Source organism: Balaenoptera musculus, chromosome 11 (genome assembly GCF_009873245.2).
Source record: "Balaenoptera musculus isolate JJ_BM4_2016_0621 chromosome 11, mBalMus1.pri.v3, whole genome shotgun sequence".
NCBI classification, from domain to species: domain Eukaryota; kingdom Metazoa; phylum Chordata; class Mammalia; order Artiodactyla; family Balaenopteridae; genus Balaenoptera; species Balaenoptera musculus.
This window is the reverse complement of record NC_045795.1, coordinates 90,615,392-90,633,414: the sequence shown is the minus strand read 5'-3', so window position 1 is coordinate 90,633,414 and position 18,023 is coordinate 90,615,392. Positions and strand designations below refer to the sequence as shown.

The 18,023-nt window shown below is 37.2% G+C and overlaps 1 protein-coding gene and 1 long non-coding RNA gene across 11 annotated transcripts in view; one reads left to right on the top strand and one right to left on the bottom strand.

Moving 5' to 3' along the window:
* LOC118904026 overlaps positions 1–9,391 on the top strand; it is a 73,278-nt gene extending 63,887 nt beyond the window's left edge. The window contains exon 3 of the long non-coding RNA XR_005021922.1: positions 9,320–9,391. This is a non-coding gene — a long non-coding RNA (uncharacterized LOC118904026). The remainder of the gene's footprint in view (positions 1–9,319) is intronic.
* Positions 1–18,023, bottom strand: part of CNTN4 (contactin 4) — a 950,914-nt gene that overhangs the window by 449,136 nt on the left and 483,755 nt on the right. The window lies entirely within an intron of this gene.

Here is an 18,023-nt window from a genome sequence, read left to right as displayed (position 1 = left end):
GAATTTGATATGTGCTAGAGAATTGACCCAAGTACACTCTCTAATGCAGTAATGAATAATGCTGATGTAACTTCCTCCAAGGAATTATTTTTCTTTGACTGATGAGTCGAGGGTTCTCTGGCGTTACAAACTTTTAACCAAAGGAAGTTTGATGAATGCTACAGACCATGCTATAAAAGATGGCCATAATACAGAAAGTGCTGCAAGCAAAGCTGTTAAGTAGTTAGATGGGCTTTCTGGGTGTCTTCTGACCCTATGCAATAATACCACACATTGGTCTAGCTGCTCACCATCTTTGAAGTTGCAAGCAGGGTTTATTTTAAACTACCCAAAAGGATGGAGAAAATGACATCAGAATAAAGAGGCCATAAACTTGGGATTTATGGAAAACAGATTACCAGAGGACTAACGATGGTGATGCTGTATGGTGGTTAACAGCTCACAGATTCTGGGTTCAGAAAGACTAGTTTTGAGTTAGTCCTCCACCATTTACCAGCTGTATGATCTTGAGAAAGCATTTAAACTCTATAAGTCTTAGTTTCATCTTCTGTAAAATGGATAAAATGGAACCCACAATTAGCATCAGTGCCCAGGGGTGGTATAGAAGGGCTTTAGCCGAAACTCCAACCATAACCCCTATATGTGGATACCTCCTAATCTCTGAAATGGACAATTGGTATTTTCCTAGTCTTATGTACAGCGTGATTGAATGCATTTTTTCTTTCCTTTGTGCAAAAGCTATTTATTACTTTCAGCACGTTATTTCAGCTATGGCTGAATGTATTTTTTAAGGAAATTTATATTGATCCAAAACATATACACCATGTAAAAATAACGTGCTTAAAATAGATATTTAGCTTCAAAACAAGTCTACTATAGTCTACTCTAAACCCAGATTGCCATCACTGATTCCTTAGTATGTAGAATATCTATAACTGCCACTGACTAACCCATTTTGAAAATTAAAATGGGATACTGCACGTAAAACATTTAACACAATGCTGGATACATAGCAAATATTCAACAAATACTAGATGTTCTTATTAATAATCTATTTTGTTGTATACATTTAAGTGTATTTTTCTTAGATTAAAAATTACTTTGAAGGCCAAGGAAAGAAAAAACAACCTTGTTGTCCCATTTGAAAATGCCTTTTAAATGGGAAAAGTTGTTACCATTAGTAACAGCTTGAGGAAATTTGTTCAGCTATAAAACCAAGGAAGTGGATCTTTATCTCCCCATTTATGTATATATGTTGGGACAACATTTGTACAAATGTCATGGCTGTACATGCACAAATAAATACATCAACTAATTGAACTGATTTTTAGGGCCTTAGCTGCCAGGAGCTATTTATATTTATTTGCCTTTAGTGTCTAACTTCACTGAATTTCTCTTAAAGATACATAGATTTCTTGATATTTTTGAATTATAGAATAAAAGTGATACACACACAAAATCAAGGAAAGAGTGCTGGCTTCATTGCACTTCAAATACCATATTAAAAAATATATGTATGTGTACACACGTACATATACATATACATACATACAATAAATTCAATTTTAGCTAGAACCATAAAACTGAAATTGGTTCCTAAAAATTCCAATCATTGGTGATTAGAATGTTGAGAGGCAAACAGAGTTTGCTTTGATTTTTTTCTCTTTTCTCTCTAAAGCATTTTCTCCCTCAAAATAAGCCAGAAGACTTCCTGTATAATAAGGTTTAGGTGATTCCGAATGTGCAATTGTATTTGCTACTACCACTGCAGTTTAAGGAGTGTGGAACCACTCAGACCTCCTAACACTGCCAACTGGGCTCAGTGATAGGACTAACAAGGTTGTCTGGTGACACAGCAAGTAAAAATTAAAATCAGAGGAGCAACTGTGTTTGCTACTGGGAGTCACTAAAGGGAGGCGGAAGAGAGGCAGTAAGACGCTGCCAGGCTTCAAGAACCTGCTGAATTCAGAGTATGTTGCAGCCTCAATATAGCCTGATAAGGGAAGGTCGTAAAAGAGAATTACAAAAATCAATTCTTGAGGCGACCAAAGCATGAATAAAAATTTCAGCAGCTGCCTGGTTAGAACGGATGAATGCAAAAAAAGTTCATTAGGGAGGAGGAGGGGAGAAGAAAAACTGACAAAGTGTAACACTTTCAACACAATATTTTTCTTGTACTTTCAAGTCATAGGATTAGATGGGGGTAAACAATGGCTGTTTTAAGGGACTGCTGAACACTATCATGTCATTCTCTGACAACTGAGACTTGATAAAGTCCGATTTTCCCATCCGTAGCCTCTTGATGCACAAGCATCTTTACACTGGGGGACAGTTCGGATTGAGTCTGAGCTCCTCTCCGTTGGTACTTTGATAGACACACAGCAGTGCTTTTCAGATGCTGGTCTTCATGGCTTCAGGCTGCCGGTTCTTTCTTTTGCACCCTTCCGTGGGAACATCTGGGGTGCCATCAGTCACCAGATGTACCATGTTGCTAAAGCTCTATGCTGAAGTTGATCAAAATTATGACTCAGGGGCCCTAAGTCAGGACAAAAATGCCTTACCATTTTTATGAACTTTTGTTCAGGCTCTCTCATTCAAGCGTAAGGTGCTCCTTGCCAAAGACCTTTGAAAGCTCCTGAAACTTCATTTAAAGTGTTAATGCTGAACTTAGAAGAGACATGACAAATTCAGAAGAGGCACTGTTCTTTCCTTTGCATCCCAATGTTTTGGTTCCTATTAAATTTATAACAAAGGACTGACCTTGCTATAATTTTCATGACAGTCTCTGAAATCTTGGTAGGAAAAAGGATTAGGAGAGTAGTAGTAGGTGCAAAAGAATGGAGGTTGCCTTGCAAATGCCTTGGAAATCACAGGGACTGCCAAGCGTAGCTGCCAAAGAATTTGCAAACTATGCCTGGTGGTGACCTGGTCTTTTATCCCTTTCCCACTACAAAGCTCAAGACATTTTGTTCAATGATCTCCCTAAATAATCAATTTCTGAGTTCATATTTACTATGTGTGGAAGTCAGATAACCTCAAAGAAGAAGATATTATCAAGGATGTTTCCCTTAACATTTAACTATGTCCTGTATGCAATACCAAAAAAGACATGATGGGTAATCAGATGTGGAGCCAATTCACTGTAAATTCAACATCCAATCGTAAAAAAAAACCTCAGCACATAACATTTATGAATTAAAATTATATCTGCAAGATGGTCTTACAACTTGCGGACAGGAGGCAGTATCGAATAGTGGTAACAAGCATGGGGACTTAGAGTCATACCGCCTAGATTCAAATCCTGCTCCCGCATGCAGAGTGATGAAAGGCAAACGATTGAACTTCTCTAATTATAAGTTTCCTTATCTGAAAAATAGACGTAATAAAAGAATCTACCTCCCAGGGATGGTGTACAGATTCAATGAATATATACACACACATATACAGGTATGTAAATACTGGGCTGGCCAAAAAGTTCGTTCAGGTTTTCCCGTAAAATGTTATGGGAACACCCAAATGAACTTTTTGGCCAATGCAAAACATACCTGATTTGGTTCTTTACTACCACCAGAGTAAACACCCCATAATTATTGCTGTTACTATTGTTCATATTAGGATTATCATCGTGAGCATCATCATTTTTACCTAAACGAAAAAACAGAAAGAATTTGGAAGACAAGAAACGTCCATTTTATTAGTCTCTTAAAATAAAATAAATGTGCTCAATGGATAAGCTATAATTTGTTTAGTAAATTAATTTGCATGTAAATTAATGTGGGGGTTATTCGTAATTCAATATGCTTCTCACCTGCTTCTCTCCAAAGAAATATTTATATCAGGGTGGTTAAAAGGTCTATTTTAAACATTTAATCCTATCTACATTCAAACCGCAGGACCCTTAAAATATTATCAATAAGTTTAACATATCTACATAGGTGTTCATTGACTGCTTTTAATTAAAGCTTCATGCGAAGGCACAGACTTTAGTCCTATTTTTTATTCCAAAAGTTTAGACTCTGAGAATGATGTCATCTCATAAACTCCTAGAAGGGAAAAAACATGACAGCGCTTCATTTGTTTTGTCCAGTATTAGTGCAATGCCACCCACCTAGGACAGAGAATGATAAATAATTCTCATGGTTATTATAGTGAACCTTCCGCTAAGTAATGAGACTCTGTCTAAGAGGTGACCAGCCTTGACAAAATGTTATACCTGCCTGCTTAAGGATCATGTAAATCTACTGTTGTAGTTTGAAAGAGCAGTACTGTCTGAAGATAAACAAAGAAGCTCACTTGGTGTCCATGGACAACATGCCACCTAGGATGGGGGCTGCCCTACTCTCTCCCAGAGGAGAGGCTGCACCCGAGCTCATGCTCCATGCAGGGGAAACTACACCATCGCACAGGGCCTTAAGGTCTCTGGGAGCTCAGACCCAGGATTCTAGAACTCCTACAAATAGCTTGCCTGGGGCCAAGCAGCCTGCTTATCCTTTACTGACAAAGGTAGATCGTTGGAGAGAAGGGGGCCTTGACGGGAACACAAACCCGCATTGCAGGCTCAAGGCAGTCAGGTTCTAACTTATCTTTTGGTTGGGTATGGAGGATTAGGGGACCTTTGGCTTTTCTCTGTGCTAACTCTTGACCTATGTGACTTTCCCAATAAATCCTGTTCTCTAGTCCCTGATGTGTGACATTGTGGAATAAGTCCTGAAATCTATGGGAGAGATGTATGTAGATTCAGATGGGACCTGCCATAGCAACTATGAACAATATCATCTTTAAAATGCCCAAAACAAATCACTTTACTATAAAATTTATAGGCATTTGATATTAATAGAAAGAATGCATCACAGAAATACTTAGTATATTGTGTAATACTGGCCAATGTTTCAAAGGAATTAATAAAAATATGCCATGAAATCCTAAGACAAGCAAAGAAAGTATAGTATCACCATCAAAGGATGTACTATTCCCTCTAAAGTGTAACTCAAATCATATCTCAAATTCTGTATTTTACCCGGTTAAACACTGGTCACATACTCAATGTGATATGAAACTGTGTCTAATATGATAAATATTACTTCTTTAAAAAGTTTATAATTTTTCCAAATATAGTCAGTTCTTGAGTGTTTCCACTAATAGACTGAGATCAGAGACAAGAAATCTGCAAAATTCATCACATTTATCTTTGAAAAAGAGTAAGGAAAAAACTACTCTAAATACCCAAGTAATACACACACACGGTTACACAGAAAGACACATAGACACATACACACACACTTTTCTTCTGATCTAATACTAAATAACTCTCCAAGCTCCACACTATTATATCCTGATCAACCAGACACTCCAGGGAAATCATCCTTTACCAGATTATTTATTTAGGAAGAGCAAAGAATTTGCATATTTTCATGGAATCAATGGATAAGTAAATATTACCTTGTCCATAGAATCGGCCTAAGGGATCTTGATCAGTAATGTTTCAAATTTTCAAAAGAAAACAGCTTCTCAGGAACACTATTCAACATTATTCCAAGAATGTAGCTCTCCAATGAAATACAGACTGAGAGTCATTAACTAGGTAAGCAAAGTGATGCATTATGTTCCCAAAATCATCTCCCACTTTTGAAAATTTATCTTGAATATGTGCCAATAGATTTTCAGGAAGCCCAATCTGCATGCCATTCCCAAATAAGTCAAGGTCTTCAAGGTACAGTATTCTTAAAATACAAAAATAATGAGACTGCCTGAAAACACTGATTTATGTAAAAATAATGTGATTCTTGCCAGACTGTAATGTTTATTGAAATACATGATTTTAGTTAAATACAAGTATAACTGTTTGGAACTGACTGGGACATCACAGGTAATCAATATATGTGACTACCTCAGATGGTGATGATGATAACATAGTCTCTACTCTTCTTCCTAGTACCAAATGGTTAAATTTTTATCAGATACCATTAGCTATAAGGCAAAACTGGCTTTAATCATTCAGTTTAGAAGAAGATGAAAGAAATCCATCGACCCACATGTTCCACTTGCTAAAATATCTTCAACACATCTAGATCTTAGCCAACGCAGGACATTCTTATGGAACCTTAATCTGGCCACCTAAAATATGACCTATTCTTTCTATCAAAAATACCCAATCCAGATTCTAAGATGAAATAAAAATGTGTCATCACACAGACTTGAAAATCAATTAACTATTGCCTGATCATTTCAGGGGCCACAAACTCAACTTTCAATTCAGTTCAACAATTTACAAGTGATGTTACTATGGGAAAGTGTTGTTACTATGGGAAAGTTCTATCTAAGCCACAGTTTTCTTATTTATTAAGCAGGGTTGATCTCAGTGTATCTACCTACCAGGATAACTGAGAAGATCAATGGAGGCAGATACATTCAGCTGAGTTTTTGTCATATTGTAGGTACTGAATGAACACATGGTAGAGACTATTGAAAGTTTCATAGTCAAGAACTATTTGAATGCACATGGCATTCCACTGTCATGTTATTTACTTATTGGCCATAATTCTCCATGCTGTTAGTCAGTCAATAACCACCAAAACATAGAATTAAATCAAAGAGAGTTATAGATTCTATTGTACTTGGTATATCAAATGGATGTTTTAATATATTTAGAAAGTGTATAGCCCATATATTTGTTATTCTTCTTATTGTGTATATTACAATTGTGCAGGCATATACAATATGTGAGTTCAGAAAATGTTGAATGAGTGCCATGTATGCTCAAATTAGGAATCATAGAGGAAAGAAATCTCCTTAAAGATATCCAAATTCAAATTCAGACTCCCCATTCTGACACTGCTTCTCTCCCCAATGTAGTGACCTAATTACAACCACTCAGTATAATATAATAAATACAAAAATAAATGCAGACAAAGCATCTATTTTGTTATGTACAAAATGTATTTCCTAACATCTGTGTAAACATTTCTAAGGCTATGAAAACCTTAAAAATAAACACTTTATTTGCTACCAACACAGAATGGACCACTCCAGAAAACGGTTAAACCGATCTTCTCTTTAAGAGAAGTTCAAACACATATTTTGAATGATATTTGTATTTTCCTAACTTTTCTTCTTTAAGAATGATGGAAATCATGTAAAGACAAGTAAAGCAAAGGTTTTATTTATTTATTTATTTATTTTAAACATCTTATTTGAAGTATAATTGCCTTACAATGGTGTGTTAGCTTCTGCTTTATAACAAAGTTAATCAGTTATACATATACAATATGTTCCCATATCTCTTCCCTCTTGCATCTCCCTCCCTCCCACCCTCCCCATCCCACCCCTCTAGGTGGTCACAAAGCACCGAGCTGATCTCCCTGTGCTATGCGGCTGCTTCCCACTAGCTATCTATTTTACATTTGGTAGTGTATATATGTCCATGACACTCTCTCACCCTGTCACATCTCACCCCACCCCCTCCCCATATCCTCAAGTCCATTCTCTAGTAGGTCTGTGTCTTTATTCCCGTCTTGCCACTAGGTTCTTCATGGCTTTTTTTTTCCCTTAGATTCCGTATATATGTGTTAGCATACTGTATTTGTTTTTCTCTTTCTGACTTACTTCACTCTGTATGACAGACTCTAACTCCATCCACCTCATTACAAATACCTCCATTTCATTTCTTTTTATGGCTGAGTAATATTCCATTGTATATATGTGCCACATCTTCTTTATCCATTCATCTGTCGATGGACATTTAGGTTGCTTCCATGTCCTGGCTATTGTAAATAGAGCTGCAATGAACATTTTGGTACATGACTCTTTTTGAACTATGGTTTTCTCAGGGTATATGCCCAGTAGTGGGATTGCTGGATCGTATGGTAGTTCTATTTGTAGTTTTTTAAGGAACCTCCATACTGTTCTCCATAGTGGCTGTATCAATTTACATTCCCACCAACAGTGCAAGAGAGTTCCCTTTCCTCCACACCCTCTCCAGCATTTATTGTTTGTAGATTTTTTGATGATGGCCATTCTGACCGGTGTGAGATGATATCTCATTGTAGTTTTGATTTGCATTTCTCTAATGATTAATGATGTTGAGCATTCTTTCATGTGTCTGTAGGCCATCTGTATATCTTCTTTGGAGAAATGTCTATTTAGGTCTTCTGCCCATTTTTGGATTGGGTTGTTCGTTTTTTTGTTATTGAGCTGCATGAGCTGCTTGTAAATCTTGGAGATTAATCCTTTGTCAGTTGCTTCATTTGCAAATATTTTCTCCCATTCTGATGGTTGTCTTTTGGTCTTGTTTATGGTTTCCTTTGCTGTGCAAAAGCTTTTAAGTTTCATTAGGTCCCATTTGTTTATTTGTGTTCTTATTTCCATTTCTCTGGGAGCTGGGTCAAAAAGAATCTTGCTGTGATGTATGTCATAGAGTGTTCTGCCTATGTTTTCCTCTAAGATAAAGCAAAGGTTTTAAAGACAATCACATGTGTTTTCTCATCTACTGGTGTGATATTAATTGCACTGAGTTAAGGACAAGATGACTAAAAGTTGGGGTCAGGCTAAAAAACTTCAATGATTGCTTCTCTTTCTCTACTGAAATAAAGAGCAGGTTACTATACATGGCATTCAATGCTCACCTTTCTTCTTCTTCTTCTCACCCTACATGACAGCCCAATGGGGATCTTGTTTTTCTTTGTTTACTCTTTAAACATATGCACCTCATTCTCTTTTCCAGATTCAGAAGGCTTTCACCTGCTTGGTTAAAATTCACAAACCTACTCATACTGAAGGGGCAGCTACAATAGCACCAAACCCTACATTCCTAAGTGAATCCTAATCTCCTTGACACTGCCAACTTCCTGACTTAGCACCAGAGCACTTGACCTGTGTCGTTTTAAGGGTCCTTGTCAGTTGATAGTATGCTTAATTGATCATTTATTCAAAAAAATTATCAAACATCTACAAAGTTCCAGGCAATGTGATCATGGAGATACAGCACTGAACTCTACAGACACATTTTCTCTTTATGTGAAACGTACAATTTAATTGTAGAGACACACAAGTAAGTTAGTACAGACTGAAATAAGAGCAATTAGTGCATGTAAACTGTCATAAGCACTGTAATGATTAAGCAGCAGGTTAATTCAGGAAACAATGAAGGATGCTCTTTATGAAGGGCCATGAGGAAACTTTTGGGGTGATGGATTATTTTACTTGCGGTGATGGTTTCGTAGTTGTACACATATGTCAAAATGTATAAATTTGTACATTTTTTAAATGGTGAGTTTGTTACATGTCAATTATACTTCAATAAAGTTTTTTTTTTTTTTTAAAGAAAAGAGAGACCAGTGGAGAGGTGCTGCTTTAGTTTCATCAGGTAAGTTTCTCTGATGGAGAGGGATTACAGTGCAAAGTCAAAGAATAAAGCCAGTCACAGAAAAACAAGGGGAAAGACCAAGACAGAGTGAACAGCAGGTGTAAATGTCCTGCATCAGGAAGAGACTGACTTGTTTCAGTTATGGAGAGGTTAGAATTCCTAATGAGCCTGGCAGAGAGTTGCATGGGAAGAGGTGAGAGAAGAAGGCAGGGGCATCATACATAGGACACAGGCCTCTACATTTTATTCCATGTGCAGTAATAAGCCACTCAAAGTTAAGAAGCTTGATAAGGTAGATTTATGTTTTTAAATGATCACTTTGGCTGCTATGTGGAGAATGGAACAGAAATGGAGAAGAGTGGAAGAAGAGTGAGTATGAGAAGACCAGTCAGAACTGTTCTGCGTCATCTCCGTAAGAAGTGCTGAGAGTCTGCCCCACTGTGGGAACACCGGAGATGAAGAGAAGTGGATTGGGGTGGTTTTAAACTCTTTGACGCTCCTCCTTCTAAAGGATGGAGCCTAATGCCCTTCCCTATAGTGTAAACAGAACACAAGGACTCACTTTGACAAACAGAATAGGGAAGAAATGGCCTTCGACCACCATGGCTTGCACCTAGGCACTGCGGCTTCCTTTTGCTTTCTCTCTGGGCCATCTGCTCTTGGAGGAAGCCGAGGGCTCTTCCATGAGGACACACAGCAGCCACAGAGGAGCTCTGTGTGGAGAAGCAGAGGTCCCCCTCCAACTGCCAGGATGAGCTTGCCAGCCATGGATGCGACGGAGCCAACCTGAAAGTGGATCCTCCGGCCCCAGTCAAGCCTTCAGAAATTGCAGCCCCAGATGACATCTGACCGCCACTTCCTGAGGTCAGAACCCCCCAGCTAAGCTGTTCCCAAATTCCTGACAAAAAAAACTTGCATGAGTCAATAAATGTTCATTACTACTTTATAAAGGGAAAAAAAAGTTGAGAATGACCCTAGCATTCTTCTAATGCTTCCATTATCCAGATATCTTTGTGGGTGGGGAATGAATGGCTTAGATAGTCCTGCCTAAGGAGAAATTATACTAGAAGACACACGTTTAAAACATTGGGCTTATTATGATAACAGCAGTGGATGGCTAAAAACAGAAACAAGATTGCACTTTCACAGATCACTGAACTGAAAGGCACTTCAAAGAATGTTAAAAATAAGGCACTGAAACCAAAGAAACTCCTAAGTCCCACTTGTAAGAGGCAACTGGACTCTCTCAGACTTTAAGAATGGTTTCTGTGTTAAATTTCACACAACTAATACCGCAACTACTCAGCACTCTGTCAAAATATCATGTGCTTAAAGGGCCTCTAATCCCAATAATATTATATGCCAGGCGGTCCCTGTTCCAGGACCCCATTCAGAGGTTAGTCCGGCCCCTTTATGTCACTCACTGTGTGATATTCTGGATAGGCAGAGGTAAGTAAGAAGATGGGTCATATTCTTTCTATTTACAAAACCTTTGAACATCATTAAATAGAATAATAAAAGCAATATAAGAGTATTGTTACATGTCTTAGCCCACAGTTGATTTATACTAATTTTTGCATAGTACATGGAGTCAAAAATACAATTATTTCCACATATAAAAAATAAGGCATGAAGAGAACATAATCTCACATAAAAATATGATATACCTGAATCAATACCGCCAGGGTGCATCTGATACATCACACTGGGGTATTACATCTATTTTGAGAGTGAGAAAATGTCAACCTTCTATATTAGCATTTCCCAAAATGTGGGATGCACAGCACTGGTATGAGACATAATTTTTAGACTGTATAGAGACAAGGCACTAAATAATACTGACTCATTCCAGAATAAATTCATTCCTTCTTGAATTCTCTTTGATTTCTTCTGATTAAAATAAAGAAGAAAGTCTGAGTTGATGTCAGCATGTCTTAAAAACCTGTCTAACATTTGACAGTCTTATTTTTGTGGAGAAAAATCAGGACTCGGAATCAGAGTCATCTGAGAACAAGCCAGGCTTTCACGCATTTGTTTCTATAATATTTACTTTTATGGTTATTTTTTACTTGTAACAAATGACACTGCTATGATGAAGTTCTTTTGGTAAAAAACAGAGTTAATAAAAATGGAAGTAAATATCTTGTAATAAAGTATAAAGTAATAGAAAAGAAACTGAAAAGCATATATATATATATATATATATATACACACACACACACATATACATATATAAATCATTTTGCTGTACATCTGAAACTAACACAACACTGCAAATGAACCATACTTCAATTTAAATAAATAAATAAATAAAATGCTGGCTAAAAAAAATTGGACTAAATAATAATACTCTGTATACAAGGAGTATACAGATTGAACAGAAATAGATGATCACTGAAGTGTCAGTGAGGGTAACACTAGCCCAGAAAACTCATTTTGCTTCCATTCCATTATTTACTTATGCAGAATCTCAGGTTTTAAGTGGTAGAGTTATTTACTTAAAGTTATAAAACTACAAAGTGGCAAATATTGTTATAGATTCCTCAGATTTCTATTCATTAACATAATAAAAAGCTAAGAACAAACTTCAAGAGTGATTTCTTCTCTGTGTGTGTATTTTTTTTAATTTTTTGATGTTAGTGTTTGTTTTTCCCTCAGTCTACTGCAATATAACTGACCTACAACACTGTATTAATTTAAGGTATCCAACGTAATGATTTAATACATGTATATATAAAGAAATAAGTATCACTATAAGTGGTAATTACTTTCATTCATTAGTACGCATAGTTACATTTTCTTCAAAAGTGATTCCAAATCACTGAACAAAACATTTATTCATTTACTTCTTTATTGAATTGGGGATTAATTTAGATATTATGAAATCATAAACAATTATAAAGTACAATTGACTGATAATCTCCTTTTCCCTTTCCTCAACTTTTTATTTTTTTATTTTTTAAATTAATTTTATTTATTTTTTTATACAGCAGGTTCTTATTAGTCATCAATTTTATACACATCAATGTATATACGTCAATCCCAATCGCCCAACTCATTACACCCCTCCCCACCCCCCTGCCGCTTTCACCCCTTGGTGTCCATACGTTTGTTCTCTACATCTGTGTCTCAATTTCTGCCCTGCAAACCGGTTCATCTGTACCATTTTTCTAGGTTCCACATATATGCGTTAAAATACGATATTTGTTTTTCTCTTTCGACCTACTTCACTCGGTATGACAGTCTCTAGATCCATCCACGTCTCAACAAATGACCCAATTTCATTCCTTTTTATGGCTGAGTAATATTCCATTGTATATATGTACCACAACTTCTTTATCCATCCATCTAGCAATGGGCATTTGGGTTGCTTCCATGAACTGGCTATTGTAAATAGTGCTGCAATGAACACAGGGGTGCATGTGTCTTTTTGAATTATGGTTTCCTCTGGGTATATGCCCAGTAGTGGGATTGCTGGGTCATATGGTAGCTCTATTTTTAGTTTTTTAAGGAACCTCCATACTGTTCTTCATAGTGGCTCTATCAATTTACATTCCCACCAACAGTGCAAGAGAGTTCCCTTTTCTCCACACCCTCTTCAGCATTTGTTGTTTGCAGATTTTCTGATGATGCCTATTTTAACTGGTGTGAGGTGATACCTCATTGTAGTTTCAATTGCATTTCTCTAATAATTAGTGATGTTGAGCAGCTTTTCATGTGCTTCTTGGCCATCTGTATGTCTTCTTTGGAGAAATGTCTATTTAGGTCTTCTGCCCATTTTTGGATTGGGTTGTTTGTTTTTTTAATATTGAGCTGCATGAGCTGTTTACATATTTTGGAGATTAATCCTTTGTCTGTCGATTCGTTTGCAAATATTTTCTCCCATTCTGAGGGTTGTCTTTTCATCTTATTTGTAGTTTCCTGTGCTTTGCAAAAGCTTTTAAGTTTCATTAGGTCCCATTTGTTTATTTTTGTTTTTATTTCCATTACTGTAGGAGGTGGATCAAAAAAGATCTTGCTGTGATTTATGTCAAAGAGTGTTCTTCCTATGTTTGCCGCTAAGAGTTTTATAGTGTCCGGTCTTACATTTAGGTCTGTAATCCATTTTGAGTTTATTTTTGTGTATGGTGTTAGGCAGTGTTCTAATTTAATTCTTTTAAATGTGGCTATCCAGTTTTCCCAGCACCACTTATTGAAGAGACTGTCTTTTCTCCATTGTATACCCTTGCCTACGTTGTCATAGATTAGTTGACCATAGATGTGTGGGTTTGTCTCTGGGCTTTCTATCTTGTTCCATTGATCCGTGTTTCTGTTTTTGTGCCAGTACCATATTGTCTTGATTACTGTAGCTTTGTAATATAGTCTGAAGTCAGGGAGTCTGATTCCTCAAGCTCCGTTTTTTTCCCTCAAGACTGCTTTGGCTATTTGGGGTCTTTTGTGTCTCCATACAAATTTTAAGATTTTTTTTCTAGTTCTGTAAAAAATGCCTTGGCAATTTGATAGGGATTGCATTGAATCTGTAGATTGCTTTTGGTAGTATAGTCATTTTCACAATATTGATTCTTCCAATCCAAGAACATGGTATATCTCTCCATCTGTTGGTATCATCTTTAATTTCTTTCATCAGTGTCTTATAGTTTTCTGCATACAGGTCTTTTGTCTCCTTAGGTAGGTTTATTCCTAGATATTTTATTTATTTTGTTGCAATGGTAAATGGGAGTTTTTCCTTAATTTCTCTTTCAGGTTTTTCATCATTAGTGTATAGGAATGCAAGAGATTTCTGGGCATTAATTTTGTATCCTGAAACTTTACCAAATTCATTGATTACCTCTAGCAGTTTTCTGGTGGCATCTTTAGGATTCTCTATGTATAGTATCATGTCATCTGTAAACAGTGACAGTTTTACTTCTTCTTTTCCAATATGTATTCCTTTTGTTTCTTTTTCTTCTCTGATTGCTGTGGCTAGGACTTCCAAAACTATGTTGAATAACAGTGGTGAGAATGGACATCCTTGTCTTGTTCCTGATCTTAGAGGAAATGCTTTCAGTTTTTCACCATTGAGAATGATGTTTGCTGTGGGTTTGTCGTATATGGCCTTTATTATGTTGAGGTAGGTTCCCTCTATGCTAACTTTCTGGAGAGTTTTTATCATAAATGAGTGTTGAATTTTGTCAAAAGCTTTTTCTGCATCTATTGAGATGATCATATGGTTTTTATTTTTCAATTTGTTAATATGGTGTATTACATTGATTGATTGGCATATACTGAAGAATCCTTGCATCCCTGGGATATATCCCACTTGATCATGGTGTATGATCCTTTTAATGTGTTGCTGTGTTCTGTTTGCTGGTATTTTTTTGAGGATTTTTGCATCTATATTCATGAGTGATATTGGTCTGTAATTTTCTTTTTTTGTAGTATATTTGTCTGGTTTTGGTATTAGGGTGATGATGGCCTCACAGCATGAGTTTGGGAGGGTTCCTTCCTCTGCAATTTTTTGAAAGAGTTTGAGAAGGATGGGTGTTAGCTCTTCTCTAAATGTTTGATAGAATTTACCTGTGAATCCATCTGGTCCTGGACTTTTGTTTGTTGGAAGATTTTTAATCAGTTTCAATTCCATTACTTGTGACTGGTCTGTTCATATTTTCCATTTCTTCCTGGTTCAGTCTTGGAAGGTTATACCTTTCTAAGAATTTGTCCATTTCTTCCAGGTTGTCCATTTTATTGGCATAGAGTTGCCTGTATTAGTCTCTTAGGATGCTTTGTATTTCTGCGGTGTCTGTTGTAACGTCTCCTTTTTCATTTCTAATTGTATTGATTTGAGTCCTATCCCTCTTTTTCTTGATGAGTCTGGTTAATGGTTTCTCAATTTTGCTTATCTTCTCAAAGAACTGGCTGTTAGTTTTACTGATCTTTGCTACTGTTTTCTTGGTTTCTATTTCATTTATTTCTGCTCTGATCTTTATGATTTCTTTCCTTCTGCTAACTTTGGGGTACTTTTGTTCTTCTTTCTCTAGTTCCTTTAGATGTAAGGTTAGATTGTTTATTTGAGATGTTTCTTGTTTCTTGAGTTAGGCTTGTATAGCTATAAACTTCCCTCTTAGAACTGCTTTTGCTGCATCCCATAGGTTTTGGATCGTCGTGTTTGCATTGTCATTTGTCTCTAGGTATTTTTTGATTACCTCTTTGATTTCTTCAGTGATCTCTTGGTTATTTAGTAACGTATTGTTTAGCCTCCATGTGTTTGTGTTTTTTACATTTGTTTCCCTGTAATTCATTTCTATTCTCATAGCGTTGTGGTCAGAAAAGATGCTTGATATGATTTCAATTTTCTTAAATTTACCGAGGCTTGATTTGTGACTCAAGATGTGATCTATCCTGGAAAATGTTCCATGTGCACTTGAGAAGAAAGTGTAATCTGCTGTTTTTGGATGGAATGTCCTATAAATATCAATTAAATCTATCTGGTCTATTGTGTCATTTAAAGCTTGTGTTTCCTTATTTATTTTTATTTTGGATGATCTGTCCATTCACGTTAAGTGAGGTGTTAAAGTCTCCCACTATTATTGTGTTACTGTCGATTTCCTCTTTTATAGCTGTCAGCAGTTGCCTTATGTATTGTGGTGCTCCTATGTTGGGTGCATATATATTTATAATTGTTATATCTTCTTCTTGGATTGATCCCATGATAATTATGCAGTGTCCTTCCTTGTCTCTTGTAACATTCTTTATTTTAAAGTCTATTTTTTCTGATATGAGTACTGCTACTGCAGCTTTCTTTTGATTTCCATTTGCATGGAATATCTTTTTCCATCCCCTTACTTTCAGTCTGAATGTGTCCCTAGGTCTGAAGTGGGTCTCTTGTAGAGAGCATATATATGGGTCTTGTTTTTGTATCCATTCAGCAAGCCTGTGACTTTTGGTTGGAGCATTTAATCCATTCATGTTTAAGGTAATTATCGATATGTATTTCCTATGACCATTTTCTTAATTGTTTTGGGTTTGTTTTTGTAGGTCCTTTTCTTCCCTGGTGTTTTCCACTTAGAGAAGTTCCTTTAGCTTTTGTTGTAGAGCTGGTTTGGTGGTGCTGAATTCCCTTAGCTTTTGCTTGTCTGTAAAGCTTTTGATTTCTCCATCAAATCTGAATGAGATCCTTGCCGGGTAGAGTAATCTTGTTTGTAGGTTCTTCCCTTTCATCACTTTAAGTATGTCATGCCACTCCCTTCTGGCTTGTAGAGTTTCTGCTGAGAAATCAGCTGTTAACCTTATGGGAGTTCCCTTTTATGTTATTTGTCATTTTTCCCGTGTTGCTTTCAATAATTTTTCTTTGTCTTCAATTTTTGCCAATTTGATTACTATGTGTCTCGGTGTGTTTCTCCTTGGCTTTATCCTGTATGGGACTCTCTGCGCTTCCTGGACTTGGGTGGCTATTTCCTTTCCCATGTTAGGGAAGTTTTCGACTATAATCTCTTCAAATATTTTCTCTGGTCCTTTCTCCCTCTCTTCTCCTTCTGGGATCCCTATAAAGCGAATGTTATTGCGTTTAACGTTGTCCCAGAGGTCTCTTAGGCTGTCTTCATTTCTTTTCATTCTTTTTTCTTTATTCTGGTCCGCAGCAGTGAATTCCACCATTTTGTATTCCAGGTCACTTATCCGTTCCTCTGCTTCAGTTATTCTGCTATTGATTCCTTCTAGTATAGTTTCCATTTCAGTTATTGTATTGTTCATCTCTGTTTGTTTGTTCTTCAATTCTTCTACGTCTTGGTTAAACATTTCTTCCTTCTTCTCAATCTTTGTCTCCATTTTTTTCCCGAGGTCCTTTGTCATCTGCACTATCATTATTCTGAATTCTTTTTCTGGAAGGTTGCCTATGTCCACTTCATTTAGTTGTTTTTCTGGGGTTTTATTTTGTTCCTTCATCTGGTACATAGCCCTCTGCCTTTTCATCTTGTCTATCTTTCTGTGAATGTGGTTTTTGTTCCACAGGCTGCAGGACTGTAGTTCTTCTTGCTTCTGCTGTTTGCCCTCTGGTGGATGAGGCTATCTAAGAGGCTTGTGCAAGTTTCCTGATGGGAGGGACTGGTGGTGGGTAGAGCTGGCTGTTGCTTTGGTGTGCAGAGCTCAGTAAAACTTTCATCCGCTTCACTGCTGATGGGTGGGGCTGGGTTCCCTCCCTGTTGGTTGTTTGGCCTGAGGCGACCCAACACTGGAGCCTACCCGGGGGCTCTTTGGTGGGGCTAACTCTGGGAGGGCTCACACCAAGGAGTACTTCTCAGAACTTCTGCTGCCAGTGTCTGTGTCCCCATGGTGAGCCATAGCCACACCCCGCCTCTGCAGGAGACCCTCCAACACTAGCAGGTAGGTCTGGTTCAATCTCTCCTGGGGTCACTGCTCCTTCCCCTGCGTCCCAATGAGCACACTACTTTGTGTGTGCCCTCCAAGAGTGGAGTCTCTGTTTCCCCCAGTCCTGTCGAAGTCCTGCAATCAAATCCCACTAGCCTTCAAAGTCTGATTCTGTAGATATTCCTCCTCCCGTAGCTGGACCCTCAGGTTGGGAAGCCTGACGTGGGGCTCAGAACCTTCACTCCAGTGGGTGGACTTCTGTGGTATAAGTGTTCTCCAGTCTGTGAGTCGCCCACCCTGCAGTTATGGGATTTGATTT